Raw genomic sequence first — 24610 nt, 5'->3', positions numbered from 1 at the left:
TAATCAGCTGAAATAGGCCTCCGGGTGTGACAAATATAAAACATAATGAACTTCATCTCACGATGGATGTAGGGTCAGCCTTGCAACCCCGTGGGATGGCACTGGTGATGCGTTTTTTCAAGCCTTTTATCTGTGTCTGTTATTCAAAAGCAAGTTCATGTTTAAAAAAATAATCACTCTGATTTCCCCTTTTTCTCAGAGTTCAAACAGATTGCAAATTCACATCAACCCACCCAGTGTTGCCGTATTTAATAATAAATTTCTTTTTAAGTTTAAATTCTAAACAGCTGCTCTGAGGATCCTAAGTTGGAAGTCCACTCCAGGCAATCACATCTGATCAAAGATGAGACTGAAAAAATAAAAAAGGAACCTACGCATTGAATTGTGATGTGAACTATGACGTTTAAGGAGCCACTACTAGTATACCAGATAAAACAGTAATGTTTAACTTCACCACAGAATCCATGCTGGCACCCATTTCCCCACCCAGGCAAACGCACAAACGTACTCTGTTAAATGCTTTACACGTGGTCCTCCCAACCATCCTATGAGGTAGGTACTGTAGTACTCCCATTTGGCAGATGAGGTCATGGCGATAGAGATAGGTTTAGAAATGTACTCAAGGTCACTCACCTGATAAATAGTGAGTGTGACACAAGCTTAGAAAGGAGGATTTTTACTACTGTGACATTCTACTTGGCAGTAAAAAGGACATGAATGGGGAGTCAGGGCACAACCCTCAATGCTCCTCTAGGTATTGCTATTTGCTCTCTGCTTTGGGCTAACTCACTTGATTTTTTTTTTTCTTTGTGCCTCTGTTACTCCCCTACTTTCTCTCCTCCTCTCTCTCTCTCTCTTCCTCCTCCCCAGCCTCTTCATTTTCTACCTCCTCCCCCTTCTCCTTCTCTCTTTTTTTTCCTCTAAAATCATAGAATTTCACTAGATTACATCTTTGGTCTAGTTTTAGCTTACATGTTCTGTGACTCCATGCCATGAATAGTTAAGTATGACAAGGAATAGGTATGGGGTAGATGGTCCTGATAATATTCTTGAAAATTTTCTTTCTCAGGATGAAAATCATTTATTTAAACTGAACTCAAAACGGTTTACTGTTTTCATGGAAAGAGGAATGCAAAACTGCAAGATCTGTGTCATCTTTGACTTTCACTGAAATGTGATTCAATTACTTCCCAACATGAGGGTAAAACAAGGAAGTAAATTGACTGGAAACAATATGCCCATGTTATTTTGGAAAGTAAATGTTTTAAATTAATCTTAAGTAAGTTCTGCAATTGACAGTGTCGCTTTTCAGTTCCCACTGCATAGTTCTTTCTTCTCAGCGGCTGTTATTGAATATTTTTGCCTCTTTTGCACAAGAAACAATTGTCCATCATGAAAAATGAGCAGCACCTGATTGGGGCTGTTGAGGAGGGGTTGAGTCTTCCATTTCTCTTTCATAGCTAATAACCACCATTATCATTGAATACCTATGGAGATAAGCCTTAAAATAAGTATTCTTCCAGATTTCTCCATGACTATAATTATATTTCAAAATGGGAAAATCACATTTTCCATTTAAAATATAATTGCCTTTGCTAAGATGTGAATAACTGAGCAAAATACAGCTGTTTCTAAAAGCTTGTAAACGTCTGTTCATACTTTTCTATAGCTGCACTTTCTCCCATGGAACAAAATTTTCAGTTCCATATCTGTAGTGTTCACAATCACCTCTCGCTGACACAGACAGAAATGCATCTGATTTATTTACAAATGGAAAAGACAAACCCCTTTCATAAAGCTTGTTTACAATAAAGACTGCTGCTAGCTGTGCATCAAAAAGCTGCTGGCACAATGAACAATATAAAAATAAATTTCTAATCATCATTAAAAGCAAAAGAACTAAAAAAAAAAATGTTTGCAAGTATTGAGTGAGGATGGCACTGGGAGAGGAATGATGTGTATCTACAAATGCAGACCCCAATGAGGTAATTCCAGACTTTGGAGACACCACCTTTAAATTGTCATCGAAGCGTTGTCACAGCACTTAATTTTGTACAGTGATGTACAAAGAATCAATCCTGAAAGTACGGTGCAGCTGCTAGAACTCAGTAGGTGTGAGTAGCTGGGAAAGTCTCATCACCAAAGCACTAGGAAGACATTTTTGTCTCCGCCAAATAGTCCTCTTGTACAAACACCAAAGCAACTATTGCTTCTGCAATCTAATAAGAAAACTATTTTGATATTTATTAGTTTAATGATTAACACATGTCAAAAACTCAGTGTCCTCATTCTCAAATGGACTAAAACGTCAAATCCCATTAGGGTGTTTTGAAATTCAAATGAGATAATAGGTGCTTTTAAAATATTTTGTAAGTTATAACATGCCACAGCAAGTGTAAGTTAATGGAATTGTTAAGATATTAGATTACACAAAACTTACAATTCATGTCACGTTAAGTATGAAGTGATTGATCTAAACTTCAAAGTAGTATTAGTAATACCAACATTCAAAGCCAAGAGGGTGAACACCCTGAAGATCCATTTTGAGCTCCTACTCCAAGCAGAAAGTGGTTCTTGGCAAATGGGTTTTAATCACCTCCCTTCTCATTATCTCCTGTTCAGTCATGATGCTGATGCTGAGAGTGGGCAAAGACAGGTATGAATTCCTCTTAGAGAATTCTGACTAAAGTTGTAACTCTGTACTTAGACACCCATCATCCACACTTGCTCTCAGATCAACTGTGAGGGGTGGGAAAGAGACTATTATGTACTAACTGCACATGAGTAAACTGACACTGAGAACAGTTGGGAAACATGCTCAAGACCATGACAGCCATTGTGAAGTCGTAAGAATCCAGGACTGTCTCTGAATCTCTTTACTCACTCAGTCTACGTCAGGATTATAATATCATTTCTGAAACATTTGCCAGCTGGCCCTTTGAAGCAGAGCCCTGACAACCCAGTCATAGCCAGTTTCTAATGCAGTAGGCATTCATTTCATCTTGTGCTAATAATGGGGACATTCAACACAGTGCCCAATTTGCAATATTTAAATCCATTTGTTAGGTCACCTTTAGAGTTAAATATTTCTACTGTATTTTCTTATACTTCTTTCCCAAATAAAATATGGAAAAAACAAAGATAGAAAGTAAAAAAGTAACACACATTGCAAAGGCAAAGGAAGAGTCAATCTTTTCTAAAATGTTGCAATGTCAAATAATTTATTATAAAGCAATGCTGATCTACCTAATAAAAGAGTAACATGCTAATTGACCGTACCTTCGCGACACCCACCAGCCAATCAGGAGTATGCAAATTAACCCAACAAAGATGGCAGGTTAATTTGCATACACAGGCGCCAAGTGGCCGGGCCTCTGAGCAGCGTAGGAAGGCAGAAATGCAGCTCTGGCCAGAGCAAAGGTGGTGCCGGCAGCCAGGGAAAGGAAGGCCCATTCTGGCACGAATCTTCATGCATCGGGCTTCTGGTATTTAATAATTAGATAAAATTTAATAACTTATTTTTCTGTATTATCTCTAAGATCTCTTGAATTATTCAAATTTCAAATGTCAGTCACATTAGGCATATTCCCTCAAAGCAGGAGCAAAATGTTCTTTTAGCCAAGCGAGCACCGTGATCACACATTTATTATAATGCTAAGCAAATGTCAACATTGCTTATTCTTCTGGTGACTTAAATTTATAACCAAATCAATAGTCTATTATAGTCACAGAATCTTTGTGTGTAGGACAATTATGCATAATCTGCAGACACAAATAAGCAAAGGAAGAATGAAAAGTGCAAAGGGAACAAAATCTATAGCTTTTTTAGTCTTTTATTAGGAAAAAAATGCAATTTCTGTTTTTCTAAATAAATAATTCTTACACTTTATGAAATAACTAAAAACCTAGAAGAAAAAGAGGAGACCAGCAAGTATGTTTTTTCTCCTTTCTATACTGCCATTAGCCCCTCTACCCTGGGCCTTTTGGAATGTTGGTTGTACTCTGAGCCCGCTGGCCTCCATTTTCCAATAGCTTGCTCTTCCTACTCTGCAAAAACTAACCTAGTACCCATGCTATTCTCTCCAAAGAAGGTACTCCCATTACCCCAGCTCCCAAGTGAGGAGATAAGCCTTCAACCTCCTTATTTCATAGAGTCATTTTCATCATAGTTCTACTGCTATCTCTTAAAAATATTTTCTTTGCTTCTACTGTCCTTTATTCTCTTCAATAGCATCTTTTGATCTCTAGGACATTCTGCTGACTTTCTTACTGATTTAAACACCTGGTTCACTTTCTTTTCCACTGTTTTCCTTGCCATGATTCTTTGAAAAGTCAATCTGGACCTAAATGATTCTTCTAACAAATTAATCTGATAGTCACAAAACCTCTTCAATGCCAATTGCTTTTATTCCACTCTACACATTAACACTAAGGCATCTCCAACTTCAGTATCATTTAAACAATTGCAACCATACCTGCCTACCTCACCCTCTCTTCTATTTTATGAAATTGATTTTATATTCACTGAAAGCTCTCGACTACTTCTCTCGATCAAGTCATCAGCCCTCTTCTGGCATCTCTGTCTCATTTCCTAGCCTAGACCTCAACATTGTTTTTTAGGGCCTTAGATTATCTCTCTTCTTTGTTCTTTTTTTCTTTTAATATATTTTATTGATTTTTTACAGAGAGGAAGGGAGAGGGACAGAGAGTTAGAAACATCAATGAGAGAGAAACATCGATCAGCTGCCTCGTGCACACTCCCCACTGGGTATGTGTCCACAACCAAGGTACATGCCCCTGACCGGAATCGAACCTGGGACCTTTCAGTCCGCAGGCCGGTGCTCTATCCACTGAGCCAAACCGGTCAGGGCCTCGTCTTTGTTTTTCTACAGGTGCATCTTGTCAACCCCTATTTTAGACCATTTGCTTTTTGATTCTGCACTACAGAGAGTACCTAGATAAAATAGTGAATGTACTTTGATCAGTTCCCTATAAACTCACATTCTCCAACTTGTTCTGTATGAACCATTCTACCAAGTCTCTGAAGCTCAGCTATAATTGATTTATAACCCCTCTCTTTCTAGCTTTCTTTAAGTCCTTCCTAATCACTTCCAAACTCTGACTGCCTTATATGCCCTTTAATACTCATTGCACCTAAGAACTGGCCTTTGCATTAGGGCCAGCTCAGGGCCAGGTGAAGGCCTTTGACCAGCACTGCAAGGTGGTGTTGGAGAGAGTGAAGGAGATGTGGGCAGAGATCCCCAAGAGCAGCAAGGGCAAGAAGAAGTCCAAGCTAATCAACAAGGACCGCTACATCTCCAAGATGTTCCTGCGCAGGGATTCAGTTATCCTGGTCCTGTGAAACCACTCATTGCTTATCACTGGCCTATTCCTTGTCCCCAGAACTTGCTCCCCCATCCTGCAAAGACCTGCGCTGTGTTTTTTCTAAAATAAAAATAAAGAACACTGACTGATGCATAGTTAAGCTCTCACCAGCTGATTTGTATGTGTTTTAAGAGATAGTGGTGTTTGCTCCCAAATCTATTTATACCAGTTATATTTGTTATATTATGTAAATTAATAAAATATCACATAAGCCATGAATTATGAGGGTAAAAGAGTGTTTTTTTTAGAATAAATCTATATTGAATGCATTGAAAAGAACGAATAAAGGCAAGCATTATGAAATGATTAATTTGGCATGAGCAACACCATCTCAAAGTTTGGACCAAAAAAAATCATAATAAAAAGCATTTTCTTTTAAATTCAGCTTGTTTACAAAAACACATAAATTCCTATTTATCTTTTAAAAATTAAAACTGAAATTCATCAATTTTAATTGCATTGTAGAGAAACTTAAGCCTCTACAAAAAAGACAATGAGGAACAAAGACCCACAGGGCCATACTAAGTAATAGCCTTGGCCATAGATTCAAAAATTATAAATAAATGTCCTTTCTATGTATAAAAACAAAATGTGTAAGGTATGTGTGTGTATTTTAATTCTCTGCCTCAGCCTGATTTTTCTCTTAATTAATAAAATATGTCCTTATCACACATTTCTGCTATAACGTAAACAACTGAAAGCTTGTTTTCTCAGTGAAGTGAAAGGCAGTGCTGCCTTGGAAGAGCAGCGAGAGAAGCGTTAGAGGTTTGGAGAAGGTAGGAAGGAGCGGCATATTTAAACATCCAGGACAGCAGGAGTGACACCCCAGCTGAGCCAGGTGAATACTGATTTACAGTAATACCAGCCTGATCGGAGGATTTTTCTCCAGGAACCCTCTGCTGCTTGGAGACATGCAGTGGGAACTCATTAAAGGCTAAGGTTTTACCAGGTGGGTGGACAAAAGCAAAGGAAGGCAATGGAGTAACAATATTTGTCAGGAGGTGAATATAATAATGAATCATAGAATATACACTAGACAAAGAAGGATGATAACAATAGCAGAGCCAGTGGAGAGCAAGTTGTGGGTTTCATGTTTAGACTTTGCAATGAGATGGAAAAATTACTTGAGCCTGTGAGCTGAAATGAATGGGAGGTTTCAATTTGGGATTTCAGAGGTGATGTCGTTTCTAGTGATGATGTAGTACAAGAGATGGCCATGGGTGAACATAGTGCAGCTGTCAAAAAGGTCATCAGAAAGCAGTGGACTAGGAGCTGAGAAGCCAAAATGTGAAGCCATCTTCATGAGTGTTTAAATCATCTAAGATGACATCAAAAGTTTGGGTAGAAAAAAGGCTGCTATCTAGGGATTAAAGTGTTCAATGACTGAATCATGTGAAAGGAATTTTGATTGTTATGAGTGAAGAGGTTTACAAGCAAATGATGTGAGTTTCAAAGAAGCAGCAGCATTTTTATTTTACTTAATTTTGTTGTTTTCAAAAGAAAAGGAGACCCATGTAGCTGAAATGATATGGAATGGGTGGGGAAGGGGCAGCAAAGACATCCTCTAAGCCTTAGAGTCTAAGGTAACAGATACCAGAAAAGAAAATCAGCGTTTTTTGAAAGGGCCTCAGGGGAAACATTATCAGAAAAGAGCTGGCTTTCCAGCAAGTAGGTTACAGGAAGGTTCCCAGAAATGAAGAAGCTGCTGAAGCTGTTAAGGATGAAACAAGAGTGAGAGTTACTTGTTCAAGACCAGAGAGCAAATAAACGGCCCTGCCAGAATTCAAACCCAAGTGTCTCCGTGTGTCTGGTGCCTAGGCTGGGTCATGCTGTTTATCAGAGAGAGAAAGTCCACCCAAATTAGTGAATTGGATGTTGGAGGTGGGGAGATACATTTTCAAAACTCTTTCATTAATCTCTTATTCTTGACCATTGCAAGGACATTAGGATGGTGATAGTGGCATTGTAGCTGAAAATGTAACAGAGATAAGAGAATAGTTAGGCGGTCCCAGGAAACTCAGACTTCAAAGCTGTGGGGAGCTGGCACGGCCAAGGCATACTCAGCCCCAGGGCGCCTTATGTGCTGCGCCAGCATGGCCAAGGGTGAACCCGAGTGGGGGCGATGAAGGATTGAGAAAAGATAGACAAGAGAAGGAAAGCTGGGACTCAGTGGGATGCTGCTTCTCTGATGGGGACCCAGCAGTGCCACGGACTACAAGCCGTGTCTTTATTTTATAGCCGACGCCACGAGGCAAAGTAAGGGCATGGTCAAGATGTATACAACATTCTAGTGGGTTTCGATCCTACGCAATTACATGCACCTGATCCAGTTTTGTTTACTTGCAGCCTATATCACTTAGGCACGTGGGGCCACGTGTTCGGACCACAGGTTCAAGCTCACAACTACAGCTGTTGGCTATAATTGTGCTGGGAGGGCTCTGCCCTCCAAGCTGGGGCTTGCACGTGGCCACGAGAGGACTGTGCCCTCTCATTGGTCCAAGGCTTGAACCTGTCCAAACACTGTAGTCGCGCCCCACACAAAGCTCCACGTAGCCTCAGAAACTTGATGTGAACGTCATAACTCAGGTGAGCCTTTTGGAGCTGGCAGAGGTACTACATCAATTGAGACAGTGATGCTATTTTAGAACTTATGAAGCACTTTTTATAAACTGCTGTTGCCTTGGAATGCTTCCCACAAGCAACTGTTAGAACAAATATGACAATGGGAAGATGGAATTCTCATCACAGTTGATTATTCCGGCAGAGAATAATGCAAAACATCTTGAAGGCATGTGTCTGCTTAATGCCTTTAAGATATGTAGCATTGATATCATTTAGTATTTATTTTCTTAAATATTGCATATATTGGTAAACATTTTCTTCTATTCCTAAATCCCTCTAAACAAAATAATATCATTCAAGGCCTAATATTCTGACTAAATTCATATCTCTTCACTGCGAAGAATGATAGAGTTCAAGATCAAGGAGAGTAATAACTGGACAGTGGCTATAGTTATTTAACCCTCTAAAATTTGAACCTAAAAACAACATAAAACTATGAGGAATTAATCTTGAATCTAGTGTAGCCTCCATCATTCCAGACTGGAAAACTCCTGTAACATGAAATGATTAGACAGTTTCCCAGAACAGTGGGCCACTGCAGCTCTCCTTTTCCCACATCTATTGAGGAGGGGAAAAAAAATGTCTGGATGATTCTCTTTGCCAATAGATATAAATCCTGTTACCCTCCAATCCATAATTTGCTATTTCCTGGTGATTCACATTGTCTTTATTCCCCTAAGGCTGTGGTCGGCAAACTGCGGCTCTCGAACCACATGCGGCTCTTTGGCCCCTTGAGTGTGGCTCTTCCACAAAATACCACGGCCTGGGTATTTTGAAGAAGTGGCGTTAGAAGAAGTTTAAGTTTAAAAATTTGGCTCTCAAAGGAAATTTCAATCATTGTACTGTTGATATTTGACTCTATTGACTAATGAGTTTGCCGACCACTGCCCTAAGGTAACATCAAGAAAAGTATTTTTCTCAGCTTTCTAGTTTCGGGGGCCACCACTGTTTTGCCTGCCCAGTACCTTTATGCCTTTTTCTTGAAACTCTACTGCTCCCTTGCACCTAATCGGCTGATGTGTGAAACAGAAAAGGTCACATGACTAGGTGACTCTGGCCACTCTTGATTGGTCCAGGGCTAGACACCTGACTCAAGTCAGACCAGAATCCTCCAGGGATTTCAGAACTGCTTAGCTGTGTAAAGCTTGGGTGCTGTTCCTACCATGTTTACTGCCATGGAAGATCAAAGACGTGAAGGAAGGTGATCTGAAGGGCAAGTGAGGAGACTAAAACACCCACAGAAGTGTTTTCAATGATGCTGCAGCTGCTGGGAAAAACAGAGCTGAAGATGTAGAGCAAGCCCTTATGTTGTCCAGCGCCAGCTGTTCTAACACTCCTGTCCCAGTGAGGTAGGATAGAACAAGACTAGGGAAACTCCTGGGCAAGTGGAATACAGAAACTGAGACAAGATCATTAAACAAGGCCAGACAATTTGGACAACTTACAGCCAGCTAGTGAACCACAAGACCTCATCTTCCCTAACCAGGGACATGAGAGCAAATGGTTTAGCCCTCTCCTCCCTAACCAGAGAAATCATAGCTTAAATCACCCTGGACTGGAAGATAGAGAACAGCGACCCAATTAATGCCATTTGTGTCAGCTAAACCCAAGGACGGATAAAGTCAGGGGAATAAATAAAAAAACCTGACTAAAGCCGGATAGACCCACGATAAAAGTAAATCAATAAAGCCCACCAAAGAATAATCTCAAACTCTCCTGTGCCTTCATTTAGATGCTTCAGCATGTTAAAAATGCACCTGGGAAGATGATGAAGATTCTTCTGAAACCCTCTCCTAATATTCTAGCCCACAGAGGGGAGATAAAACCCTCAAGACAAAGGATATTAGCACCAGCTTGCTCCAGAGCATGCCCACGCCTTTTCTTGGGCATGAACGTTTTACTTCCTCCTAAATGCTAAGGGTCCCCATGAGACTTGCAACCAGGGGAGCTGTGAGCAGTGACAGCTTGTCCTGGACTTACCCCCTGATCCTATCTCCAATGCCTGCTTTTTCTCTGACTTCCCAGGGAGCTAAAAGCAGCCCCTCCTTGGCTCATGTTTTCCTAAAACATTTCTAGGGAGCCAAACAGAGCTCCACCGAGGCTCTTTCCTGCTGCTTCTTCTACCCTAATCCCTTCTGTTGTTGCACTGCCCCGGCGTTAATAGACTTACTTTCAAAATCACCTGGACTCATATTTTGAACTATTTCCTGCATCAAGTCAAGAACCCACACACTACACTGGTCCCCATCCCGTGACCCAAGAGTTCCGTAAGACACCCCGGAATCTCTGTATCTCTATCTAACACTGCTGTCTGGATTTCACTGAAGCCACCACACCTTGGAATTTTGCTCTCTAAGGAAACAAAATACTAGGTATTCAAGACATTGCTTCACCTTTAACTTCTCCAAGATATGCCTAGTAATACATACTTTGTAAAGCAGAAAGCATTAAAAAAAATGCCCATTTTCTGTATGAACAAGCCCTTTGAAAGTATTAGTCTCAACCACAACCCTGTGAGTAATACTAATAATGAGACTTCATGTTTATTGTGAGGTAATGTCGTTCTAAGCACTGTGCTGTGTTGATTACAGTCCTCACTTCATTCAGTCTTCATACAGTACATATAAGGAAACTGAAGCTCAGAGAACTCAAAAGAGATAGACAGAGATTCCTCACCCAGGTCTGCCTTTAAGGAAGGACTTGCCCCAGCTTTTGGGAGTGCCTTTGGCAACTAGTCTTCAGCTGTCAGCCTCTGCAGGGCTGGCCTCAGCTACAGTAAACTATCTCCCCAAGGTCATATCCCTCCCAGGTTGTAGCTACTCCTGTGACAGAGGGAGGGGTATCAAGGTCCAACATCAATCTGCAGGAACATTCTAACTACAGAGATTTTGAGCAGAGTGACTGAGGCTATCAGGTATACCTCGATGCTCAATTTTTCCTCTGCCCATCCTGCTTTCTTTCCCTCCCCTCCACAGCTGTTCATCCCATGATGCTCCCTAACAAACACCTCAACACTCACATCTGTCTCAGAGGCTGCTTCCCGGACATCCCAACCTGTGGTGACTGAATTGTTAAGGTTCCTCCAGCCTGCAAGGGCAGCACTTGGATTTATATTAGCCTTTCTGACCCAAGAACATACATTTTCCCTCTGTGCTAGCCACAGTCTATATAATGCATCAGTGCAAAAATTATTGACATACCAGAGTCATAACTATTTAGTTCACAATGCTTGCTTTGTTAGTAGCAATATAGTCTTTTCTCCAATTATCCCCCAAAAAGAACTCTTTGAAATAAACACACACACACACACACACACACACACACACACACACGAAACTATTCATTCCTTACTAAAAATGCATTGGTAAATATATAAAATCCAAAAATAAAATGTGAAAGGCTAATTCAGTAACACTTTTCATTGACTGAAAAAAATTCACTTGTGAAAAGAAATGATATTCTATATTTTTATTATTACTGTCAAGTATGTCTATATGTGATACATTTTAATATCAATTCCAAATAAAATGTATGCCAATAGTTTCTCATAAACTATTGTCTTATTAATGCTAAAAAAAAAATTCAGACCCTAAAACCAATGGGGGAAAAATCAGAAAAGCAGATGAAAATATAATTTCTTACTCATGCTCTTGATTCATTTCCTATTAATGAGGACTTCATATTGAGCCATTTAGAGTAAGTAAAAGCACAAGCTGCCCACCCATCCCATCTTCAACCCTTAGGGGTTATGGTGGAATGCCTTTATCTATGTACAAAGATTACAGAAAGCCCTTCCCAAAAATTTGACCCAGTTGAAGAAAGAGAAAAAAAAATAATTTAGAAAATTCTGAGTTTTTCCCAACAAAATGATGGACATTAGGAAGTTAATGGGTAGGCGGCCTTTAATGAATCCCATTTTTTATTTCCCAATAGACACTGCCCTGGGTCATGGAGCCTGACCTCCACTGTGGAGAGGCCAGCTGCACAGATTCTATCCCAATTAGGAAAATGTTTTCCTTCTTTAATGTGGATTAGACCATGCTGCCCTGAGAAGCATGCTTGTCCTTAGATGTCTATGGATAGTTTTGTTTGATACTTACCTCCTGGAGGACCCTGAAGGATGAAGAGGCACATCTTCAAAGAAGTCTGAACTGCATTCCAAACATCTAACCTGGAGCATTGTGCCATAAAAGCCACTCTGAGGCACCCTGCCCACTCACCACCCAGTACCAGGTGACCCCTAGATGGTATCTAGTCAGAATGACCTGGACATTGGAAAATCAAAATCAACACTTGGTTCATGACCTGCCTTAGCTTACTGAGGAATGGGAGAAGAAGGAGAGATGGAGCTTATGCAAGAAAACATAGGGTTTCCCTGATTGGAGTCATAAGGTCAAGTTCATGATAAAGAAATTTGCTGAAAACAACAGACAGGACAGCAAGACCATTCCAAGGAGTGTTTAACTTTCTTACTGTGTTTATTTTTTTCATATATAAAAGCATTTACATAGTTTATAAAAAGAATAAAATTTCTCTAAGCCCTAAACCCCTTTAGTTAGTTCCCCCTCTGCAGTACAAGGTAGCATTGGGTGACAACAATTGGGGGGGTCAAGGAAGCGTGGGCGGCCCCACATTCACACTCCCTGCCTCCCTCCCCTGAGCCCTGTCCCTTCATCTCTCACGGAGACTGATAACCAAGAGCTCCAGGGGTGGTTCCTGGGGGCCCGGTGAGGAGAGGGTGAGAGGAGAAGTAGCCAGGAAACATCTGGAAACATCTTTTGAAAATATAGGGTGTCCCAAAAAATGTATACACACTTTGAATGATTATAAAGTCAGCGTTTATTAACATACAGTTCATTTTCAAAATTTAAAAGAATGAGTATTTTTTTTTTTTTTTTGTCAACACCTGTTTTCAAACTGATGACCTTTCTGGTCCAAGCACTGCGTAACGCGAAGCCATGGAAACGCAAACATCAAGAATCATTTCGTTCGGTGTTTGTGCACCTTCAACTCATCAGCTGTTGCCAGCTTTGTATCGTACACTTTATCTTTTATGTCTCCCCATTAAAAACTCTATTGGGTACATTTTCTTGGTTCAAAGTTTAGTCTGTCTTCACCCATTGTTTCAAATTCGTTAAACCTGAGAAAGAATGAAAATTGAGTTATCAGCTATGAAAGTGTGGATACCTGTTTTGGGAACACCCTGTGTGTTGGAAGCAGGTGACCTTCCTGGTGTGGGGCGGTCTGCTGCTTCTCAGAGCTCCCTCTGGGGAGGGACGGACTGCTCAGCACCTGGGCCAGCCTATCAAATGTTGAACACCTGTTTCCTCTTAGTGGCTGGGATACTGTATTTTGTGGCCTGTTTGTATATTTAAAATTGTAAATTAGTTGCTGAATTTGAAAATTGGGCAAATGACCATGAAAACTCAGATTCCTAGTTTCTTACATCCGGCAGCACCAAGTCCACATTCTAGAATGACAACACCTAGTCAGAAGTGAGTAGCGGCCACTGCCTTCAGAGTGGCGGTGGCACTCCCCAGCCCTCCCCGAAGTGCTACTCACACTCAGAATGGGCCTGGCCCCTCCCGCCTTCGCGTGCTCCCCATCCAGTGAAGGAGGAAGGGTTACGCTGCACCATCACCTGAAGGAGCGTGTAGATATGCAAACCATTTTATTTTTACAGTTTGCGGGTGCACTGCTGTGAACTAAGGGAAAGAACTTCGCAAAATAACTACATGGGAATGACATCTGGCTTGCAACTAAGACCATAGGTTTCAAACACTCAAAACAACCCCAAAAAAACCCAAGCAAACACACATATTTTTCACCATGTAAACTGATGCAACTGTAAGTGGAAAGAGAGAAGTTGGAAAAACCATTTCTGACATGATGCACTGAGACAGCATCAGAGGCCAAGGACGTGGAGGTGAATATGTTAGAGCGTCAATTTAGTCACAGATGTCTCTCTTTTTAAATACGGGGAGAGAAAACAATTATCTGGGGGCATTATTTCACTACATGATTCTTGTCTGGTTGGGGTATGACAGTGGTCGGCAAACTCATTAGTCAACAGAGCCAAATATCAACAGTATGATTGAAATTTCTTTTGAGAGCCGAAAACTGACTTCTGCGCATGGGCCACGAAGTTTCAATCGCACTGTACGTGCGCGCCCGCATGTGGTATTTTGTGGAAGAGCCACACTCAAGGGGCCAAAAGAGCCACATGTGGCTCGCAAGCCGCAGTTTGCAGACCACTGGGGTATGATATCAGCAAGTTAAGCCACACAAGCCAGGGCAGACTCGTTTCATGTTACCAAACATCTTTCTCAAACTTTGGGCTGTAAATAGTAAAACTGAAATAAAATTGTATTGCACATGTCTCCACTAACTGTAGAATTTAAAATACCCAAGCCCACAGCTTATATATAAACTTTGGGGATGTGTCTGTAAACAGATTTGGGGAAAGTATCTTTTGTATTTCCTGAGCCTTGTCTTCAAATGCCTTCTAAAGGGACTCTCTTCTCTCCCCAGGTGACTTGGTTAACATATGAAATTCCTTGCCCTTCAGTGTGTTAGCCTTTCCAATGAGATGATGTAGAACTGCCTCCTGAATGTCTCCCCAATTCTGGTCCTCCCCGCAGTCAGTAACACAGAAAGTAGGTTTACAGAGATTAGCGTGCCCTCAATGAGTCATCCATATTTGTGGAATTCTGTACAATAAAAATGAGCACAGATATGCTGACCTCATTTAATTCCCAGCTTCTTAGGCATTTTTCTTAACCATTCCACTCTCAGAACCTAGAAGCTCAGCAAACAAATTCAGAAAAAGGGAGCTGGTGAAGGAGATGACTCCAAGTGAATGGGTTACCTGCCCTCCATTTTCCAGAAAGGGTTAGCATACAGATGCTGCCAGCATAAAACATAATGAGAAGCAAAGAGAGCCAGACCAACCTCAGAGAGAAGTGACTCAATGCTGAAGAGGAACTGGACAAACCTCCCTGCCCACACTGTCATCCTCTGTCCCCTCTCCCCGCAGGCTGAGCATCCTCGCCTTGACTTCATTCTACACTTATGGAAGAAGCAATGGGAACAAAGTCAGAACATCTGAGTTTTAATCCAGACCTGCCAATTTTATTATGACTGACTAATTTGTTTTCCTGAGCTCCAGTTTTGCTCTCTGTTCAATGAGGATAAAAAAATAATAATCTTGCACGATCTTTGTGAAAATTCATTTATTCATTCAAAAATATCTGTGGAGCTCTTACTGAGTGCCACATACTTTCTAGGTGCTGGAAATGCATCAATGGAAATAAATAATCAAAGTTTCTGTGCTTATATTGCTTACTAGTATATTCCAGGAAAGAGACCATAAGTAATGTAATGTAATTTTGATAAGAGCTGGTCTAGTATTTTGTAGAATGTTTCTCAGTTTAGATTTGGCTGGTGTGTTTTTCTTGATTAGATTCAGATTATGCATTTTATACAAGAATAGCACAGAAGTGATGTTGTACCATTCTTATTGCATCATGGGTGGTGTATGATGTCAATATGTCTATCGCTGGTGCTGTTAATCTTGGTCACTTTGTTAAAGTGGTGTCTGCACTGTAAAGTTACTAATTTTTTATAGTTAATGAATATTTTGTAATAAGTACTTTGAGGCAATGCATCCTATTTTGCTAAAACACTAATTTAGTATCAATTGGTGGATATTGCTTGCAGCAATTATTATTTTGGCATTTGCTGAAGTTAATTTTACATTTCCCTCATACCCTCTATGTATACTAGAGTTTTTCTATAAGAAAGAGCTTAATTACTTTTAGCTCTGTACTCTTCTGTGTGAATTTTAGGACAAATTTGCCAATTTCCACAAACAAAATTCTATTTGGATTTTTAGAATGAATATGCATTAAATTTATAGATTAATTTGGAGAAAATGGACATCTTTGTGATATAGCCTTTTTAACTATGAAGATGTTATGCTCTGTCATTTATGCAGATCTTCTTTTATATTTTTCAATAAAGTGTTTTTTCCATCTAGTTCTTACAGTCCTTTTATTGGATTTATTCCTAGATAGATATGTTTTTGTTGCTATTTGGGATTATAATAATTTGTTTGTATTTTATTTTCTAATTAGTTATTACTGGTATAAAGCTTTTTATGTGTGGTTGTGAAAATTTTTTAGTTCTAATTATTTGTGGATGATAAATATGTGGATGATCAAGTATTAGCTAATTAGACTCAGATCCAATGACCACATGAAATAGACTCAAGCACTCCTTCTCCAGGCCTGCACACATTGCCCACAGTTTGAGGATCTCTGGTTTGCATCTTGCCTTTTAGAATGACCTAAATAGAAGCAATGTATGAACCATAAACTTAAGCTAGAACAGAGAAAGTAATTTGGTTACTAAATCCCTTTTTTCCTGATGCTTATGTTCACTTTAAATATAATTCAGGATGTATCTGTCATCTGGCCTTTGTGACCGGTCACGTCTTGGCTTTTGAATCTGATGAATGCAAGCTCAGCTGTAGTGATACTGTTGCTGAACCTCCAACTCAACCTCAGGCGAGCTGGTGACAGGATGGTTTCTCCAAGGGACCTCATGGGACAGACGGATGAGTCAGTGGGGACATATGCTCACTAGCTCTTTCTTTTAGTTGTTAGTTTAATGTGAGAAGAACCTAGAGACACTTCACAATCATTGAGCCCTTTAATTTTCACAATATTTTGATGAGATATCATTGCCGCATTTTATAACAAGAAAGAAAAATTTAGGAAATCAAATAACCTGCCAAAGGAAGCATGATATGAACTTTGCTCTACTTAATTTCAATATCTGTGCTTTTCCCACTGTCCCATTCATTGATGTTTATTTTTATTCATATTTATTTGTGTTCTATCAATATTGCATTTCTTGTGCACAAAGGTCAATTTTGCTATAAAGAAGTTCAGTTAATTGGTTACTCAACTGGTCAGTGACTAAGACTGAACTGTGCAGAGATGTGTGGGCAATGCATCTGACTGTCTCTGGAAAGAGAATAATGAGGGTAGGTCCCAAGGCTGAGCAACAGCCCTTGCTACACACCTCCTTGCATGTTGTATCTGCACACATGTCTAATTTTTTATAGTTAATGAATATATGGAAAGAATCTTGGTTCTTAGGTAATATCTCTTATTAAGTAAAGGATCTGGAATAAAAACAACCATATCTAATCACTAATATCAGAAAAATCAATGGGCCTTATGCACAAGCAGAATAAAAGGAAATAGAGTTTATATTTCTACATTAAAATATATTATAAGGAGGATGTAAGAAAAATATATTTAAGGATGGCATTTTTGAAGTATAGACAGCAAAATAGCAACAGCAACAACATAGAACAGAGGTTATTGCACTGGTATGCTTTAATTAGATCATTTTGCCCCTCAATTAACCCTTCTTTCTCTTCCAAGTTTGCTTTTACCTCCATTATCTGTAAAATAAGACAAGCAAGAATATACTGTCCATCAAAATTTGGGAAAATGTTTGTTTGATGTTTGCCTGGCCAAAGTATGTCTTGTTAAACTTGCAAACCCATGGTATAGTGACAGTGTTGAATTTCATTTGGGGATATTTAAAATATTGAATATTTTGATAGCAGAAGTCTTCTACAGTAACAAAGAGAGTAAACTAGATGCTTACTCCTGGAAATCCCATTAGACTGTAGTTTTATGTAGCTTTAAAAACAAAGAAATCATAAGAGAATCGTATACATTTTCTTTCTCTGCAAATCCTCTTCAGTTGACAGGAAAAGAGACACGCTGCTTTCTTTAGCTCTTTGCATAAAACCTTCAGGGGACTGTCTATATAATCAAGGTTTGGTAACCATTTATGCTTTCTCTCCGATCTGAGCAAAAAATTTAGAGGCCACTATTTCTATAGTAATTTTTTAAAGATAAAAACAGAAAACCAGCCCCTTGAACTTCATCTTTGCAACCCAAGGAAGAGCTCACCCTGCCACACAGGTGCTTCTACCCCAGCCGTGCCTCTCACATTTCCCAAAGGTCTTGGTCAGATAGGAGAGTCACAGAAACATTTTGGAATGTCACCACCCTCTGTGTTAAAATCTGGGCCAGTCAAAGGAAAATATCCAACCCCGAGTACCTTGAACTTGGTTGAAATAGTTGTTCATACTCCATATTCAAGGTAATGGCAGCTGGGAAGCAATAATTTTACCCAATTATCAAGGGACCCAAAAAGTCTCTGCTAGATGAAAAGGAAACACATCATGTAAAACGTAATTGAGAAGTATAACATTAAAATAAAAACTGTCACCACCTTGGAGTGTCTTCTATATGCCAATAGAGTTCTACTTTTTAAAATTAGTCCATTACATTCCATTTTTACCAAAAAAAAAGTTATAATAATGATTGCTCACACTTTACATAGTCACTGATGTGACACACTCAGTTCTTTGTTAACCCATTTGATTTCCATGAGAGCTGCCAGTGGACTCAGTGTAAGTGTTCCCATTTTATTTATTTATTTTTTATTGATTTCAGAGAAGAGGGGAGAGGGAGAGAGAGATAGAAACATCAATGATGAGAAAGAATCATTGATTGGTTGCCCCCTATTGTGGATGAGCCCGCAACCCAGGCATGTGCCCTTGACCAGAATCAAACCCGGGACCCTTCAGTCCCCAGGCCAACGCTCTATCCACTGAAACAAACCAGCTAGGGCAAGTGTCCCCATTTTAAAGATGAGGACAGTGAAGCACAGAGAAAATATGCAATTGCCCGTGGCCCAATGATCCATAAGTGGAGGAGCTGGCTTTGGTCCTAAGCTGGTATGGAGCCCACAACCTCTTTTGCATAATGCCACCTGCCTCTACCTCCAACTCCCCGGGGGCAGATTTACAAACATTCAGCTGACAGAGGAGAGGACCGAGGCCCAGAGAGAGTAACCTGGAGGCACTGCAATGCGTGCCTCCCGTTGGCAGAGCCAGAGCCTGTGCTCTTCATCACTGCTGGGGCAACATCCAGAGACACGGTGCTCCATCTGGCCCTGGCCCTGGAGGGCTATCCAGATTCCACAGCCTGTCATGCAAATAAAGCGATCTGTTCTCTCATAACGTGTGGCGGGTGGTGAAAGCCCACTGCGATCTGGCAGGGTTAGAAGCCGGGTGCAAAATACATGACTGTCCTCTGACCTGCCATTCAGACAGATGGAACGGTGAAAGTGACGGTCATTCCTGAGAAAGGTCAGCCTTCCCATGATGGGATGATGGGTAGCAGGCGCTCACGGGGGTCTGAGAGAGGGGGTGTTGGCTGATGGCTTTTCCTGTTTCCTCTACTTGAGCTCACTGTGTGCACATGGGAGAGACGCATTGATTTGTTGAGGGATAATTCAGCTGCTACAGCAAAATGAAAGAAAACATGGTTGTGGGCATCTACAAGTTGCACTCATTATGCCAGGTTTTTGAAGTCAAAATCCAAGCTGTTCTGAATTTATTGCCTTATTACAGTCCAAGGAATATAATTAAAAGCTATGGCTGGCACATAATTACTAATTATGCAGTAACCACCATGCTTCTTCTGGGTTTTAATATTTATTCATAATTTCTATTTCTACATCAAATTAACTCTCTTGGATAGCCATGGGCTAATATTTTCTTATTGTTTTTGTTCTATAAGTAGACCTATCACATTTCAGCTGGCCAACTGATCTTTGAAGAAAGAACTGACTCAGTCATGCTCATTTCACACTCAATTAAATGTGAGACATTTAACTTCTGAGAAAATATTGAGTAACTAGACTCATCAAGGTTTTTAAAGCCAACACACATTTTACATTCAATAAACAATAGATGGATCAATGAAGCACTGAGTTTATGAAACTTATTTGTTTTTTTATTCAAACTTCCCACCCAGTATAGCCACCTATGCTTTTATTGTTGTTAACTCACTCTCATTCCCTAAGGATGGGCTACATATACATTCAACCAAACAAACCTTATACTAGTAGTAACTAAAATACTAGTCATTTGGATAGCCCCTGCTAATTGGAATTATTTCTGATTAAATGACTAACTTCTTTTTTCTATTTTTAAAATATGTTTTTATTGGTTTTAGAGAGAGTGGAGGGAGAGGGATAGAGAGACAGAAACATCATCAACCACTGCCTTTTGCACGTTCCGCACCCCCCCCCCCCCCCACGGGGATCAAGCCTGCAACCCGGAAATCAAACCAATGACCTCTTGGTTCATGGGTTGATGCTCAAACCACTGAGCGACAGCGGCCAAGCTAATGAATTTATTTCTTATAAGATCCAGCTTACAAACCAAAGCCCGGACTGTTGACGTAACCCACCTTGGATGACATCATCAGGAAGTGGCAGGGCTTTTTGGCTCCCACGTCAAGATGGTGTTTTATTCTTCTAAAGTCTTTGCAATGTATTTTACAATATTTCTTCCAGCTTAACACCAAAACCCACTGATAGCTTAGTTTTCAAGTGACTTTATAAAAACACTTGTCCTGGGGACTCACATTTTTTCACCCCTAGCCACAAAGGCAGTGACCTTCTGCAGCCAGCCCCATGGCCGCAGGGTCGTTGGGGGCTGCAGCCACTCAGTTTGCAGAGTGCAGAGTGGTGCAGAGGAGCTTCAAGCGTCATTATTCCAGAAGCCCATGCATAGCATCACTTCTGTTGCTCTCCCTCCCCTGCACCCTTTCAATATTTGAAAAATGCCTTTCTGCAAGGGAGTGATCAGCATATCGCCACACAGTTTCAAAATGGTTCTGAAGACTAATAGTTTGTGAACACAGAGTTATTGGCTCCTTTCCATTCCATTCCAGTCAGCTCTCTATTATCGCAGCGCTGCTCACTGAGTTCCTGGATTACCCGGGTCATTTGCTCTGCCCCTTTTCTTCTTCTGCTGGAAGTATCTTGCCATTTCAAGTGTGACTTCGTTTGCCAACCTGCAGATAGCAAACGAGAAAATAAAATGAGCTCAGTTTGCTACTTGTTCACAATCTCAGCGTATACTTTCTTTGTTTAATTCCTTGTTTGTCTGGGGGTTTTTCTTGTTCTCGTTCAAATTTTGAAGGGTGAAGAGGGCAAGGTGAGAAGGATGTGAACGTGATTAAAATTGTCTTGCTATTTTTCTGATATTTTAAATTATTCATTGTAATTAGATATAAGGAAATCCGAATCTCTAGGGCAATCCTTTTGGGTCTTTTCTGTTCTCTATTATGGTTATAGGTTGCTTTATGGTAAATTAAGTGTTATTATTAACTGTCTGAAAATAATAAAATTTTCTGTGTTAAGACTTTCACTTACCACTTGCTGAGAATATGGAATGAGCTGAACTAGTCATTTTACATTTTATTATAAATCTGAGAGTTAAAGTACAGCTACAGGACTTCCTGGATGGGCCCATAGCTCCATGATAAGTCTGGGCTTGTGTGCTGTGCTCAGCCTGTATTTCCAGCCTGGAACACAGAGCGTAAAGGGTAGAAGTCTCTTAGTTGAAAAGCCTGAAGCAGAGGAAGAGGAGAGGTGAGGTGCCAGTTTCTTGTGTCCTGGAAAATCTGTGTTTTCTCTCTCCATGGTTCTCACTGGAGACCAGCACACTTTGAATACCAAATCAAAATGACACTCAATTTTAACCTAACAAATTACATATATACTAGAGGCCTGGTGCATGAAATTCGTGCACCGAGAGGGGGGGTTTCTCTGAGCCCAGCCTGCACCCTTTCCAATATGGGACCCCTCGGGGGATGTCTGATTGCCGGTTTAGGCTCAATGTGGGATCGGGCCTAAACCGGCAGTCAGACATCCCTCTCACAATCCGGGACTGCTGGCTCCTAACTGCTTGCCTGCCTGCCTGCCTGATTGCCCCTAACCACTCTTGCCTGCCAGCCTGATCACCCCCTAAACCACTCCCCTGCTGACCTGATTAACACCTAACTGCTCCCCTGCCAGCCCAATTGCCCCCGAAAGCCCTCCCCTGCTAGCCTTATGGCCCCCAACTGACTTCCCCTGTTGGCCTGGTAGCCCCCAACTGCCCTCCTCTGCCAGCCAATTTAGTTCTGATTGGTCAGTTTCTATGCCAGTCAGCATCTCTGGGCCTATCAACAGGGCCTGATCAGGAAGGCAGAGCTGATCAGCAGCCCTGGTGGAGGCCTGGAGAGAAATGGAGGTGCAGATGCTGGCCAGGCCCAGAAAGAAAGAGAGAGGCAAGTGCTGATCAACAGCTGCCACAGAACTATGGATCAGACCCTGCTTCTCTCTCCCCAGGCCTGATTCACAGCCCACTCCTACTTCTTCTCCCTCCCTCCCTTCATAGATGTTGTCTCCAAATTTCTTGTACCCCAAATTCAGTCTCAGCACCCCCATCTGAAAACCTGACCTGAAGCAGCCAGGAATCCCTACTGTCCCAGGTGACCCTTCCATACCAAATGCAAAGCATACTAAGAAAATGACAAGGGAATCTCTGTTGCGCCATTTGAACCATGAATAAACAATTTCTTCATTTTGATAGGTGCTATACATTTTGCAACATACAGGGAATATTTGTAACATGACTTTACTATGAGATAAAACAAAAAATAATTTTTAATTACTAGGAGGACGTATTGCTTTTCCATGGGGCTATTTTAACTAGAATAATAAGGCTTTAGAGTTAATTTCTAAGACCATTTTCCTTAACGCTTCTTAAGGGAAAGGTGGAAGAGAGCTAACATTGATTGAAAACTTACCATGTAACAGCAGTGTTCTTACATTGTTCATAGACTACTTTTTAACATACAGTTGGGCTTGAGCTGCTACACCTGAGAAACAGCAGTGACCTCTGGAATCAGATTTTGTAATGCAGTCAATGAACAGAACCGCAGCCTCTCCCAGTCAGGAGACTGCCAGGTCTGCAGTCAATGTTTAAAGCTGAATCCTAACCAAGGGATACAGCCTGTCGTCATCATTTTTGGCCACAAGGGGTCAGCCTTTGCACCTACTGTAATAACGTTTACATGAAAGCTGGGAGGAGGGCAGGGAGGGAAAAGAAACCTTTCATTTCGTGTTTAACATAATAAGTTTATTGCAATCTACTTGTCAAATAAAGATCCATGAAGCTGCAACATAAAATACTTAGCTCCCACATTGCCTACAAATTGTGTTACACTTATTCGGATCAAAGTGTGGATTCTGAGAATGTTAGACCTATGAGGGACCTTATAGGTATGAAAAGCCTTAGCTATCTGTGATTGCCCCTTACTCTGTGCTGAGCACAATACTAACCAAGTCACACAGGGTATCTCAGTGATCCCCCACAACACTGTGAGTCAGGTCTGCCACCCCACATTTCAGACCAGGTAACTAAGACTAAGTCATTCCCTTGACAAATATTTATTAGCATAGAAGACCTGGCAGCAAGTCAATGGGTGAACCAGGCTTTCTACTTAAGTTTGTCTGATGCCAAACCTTGCTTTTGTCTTCTCTGGTAGCTTCAATGCCTTTGTTTACCAGGGGCTGGGGGGAGGTGGTGGTGGTGGTACAGGGCCCAAGAGGCTAAATGAATTAACCAAAGGAACAGAACTCCCTGGTTTAGCACTTCTTCCTCTAACATACTGATCCTGGGTGAGGTGGCCTCTAGCCTTAATGTCAGAAGGCAGGCTAGGTAAAGTGGATTGCAAAGCCATTGTTTTTCCCCAGTGGTGGGAGAGAAAAGGAGTACACACATGTGTTGGGAAACATCTAATTTTCATGAAGTCGGTAAGATGGCCAAAGCTCCTGAAAAAATTACTTTTGTTTAACCTCATTAAAATTCATGTTTAACTGCAGTTTTCTCTCAGAAATGTAATAGTGTTATTCCATCATTGTCTCCTTTATTCTCTTTTCCGTGTCTAACATTTCTGCTGTATATTGGTTTTCTCACTACTCTCCAGGCCTCTCAAATCTTACAGTTTTCATTAATTATCTCTCTTTACTAAATGTTGTATAATTTCCTCTTATCTCCCTGTAAGGCTATCCATTTTACCTGTCTCTAATTTGTTATTTAATCAACCTTTTTGTTTTTTAATTTTAAAGGTTATATTTTTAATTTCTGTTACATCCTGTTTTTCAATTTCTGCCTATTTGATTTTCAAAGTAGTTCATCTTTTTCTTGAGGTGCCAATGCCTTCATTTACATCTTTAGCCATTTTTAGTGTGCCTATATTATACTCTACTTCAGATTGCCATTATCATTTTTAACTTCTTGAAGTTCTAATAATTTTCTAATTCATAGTAGATTATGGTCTCATTTGCTATGTATTTTATGAACTGAGATATGAAAATTAGGGAGACTATGTTTTTCCGTGAGAATCCACAGTGGTGTGGAACCGCCCCCCCCCCCCCCATATTAGTTTACCTAGACTGACAGAACAAAGTACCACAAACTGGGGGACTAAGACAGAAAATCTAAATTAACTTACCCAGCCACACAACTAGTAGGTAATAGAGTCAGTATTCAGTTACTGGGATGCCTGAGACAGGATAATCTATGTTATTTTGTTTACAAATGGGAGATTTGGGGGGTGTAGTTCCAGACCACCACAGTAACGTGAATATTATAATAAAATGAGTT

Source organism: Eptesicus fuscus, chromosome 19 (assembly GCF_027574615.1).
Source record: "Eptesicus fuscus isolate TK198812 chromosome 19, DD_ASM_mEF_20220401, whole genome shotgun sequence".
NCBI lineage: Eukaryota > Metazoa > Chordata > Mammalia > Chiroptera > Vespertilionidae > Eptesicus > Eptesicus fuscus.
This window is presented reverse-complemented; position numbering follows the sequence as displayed.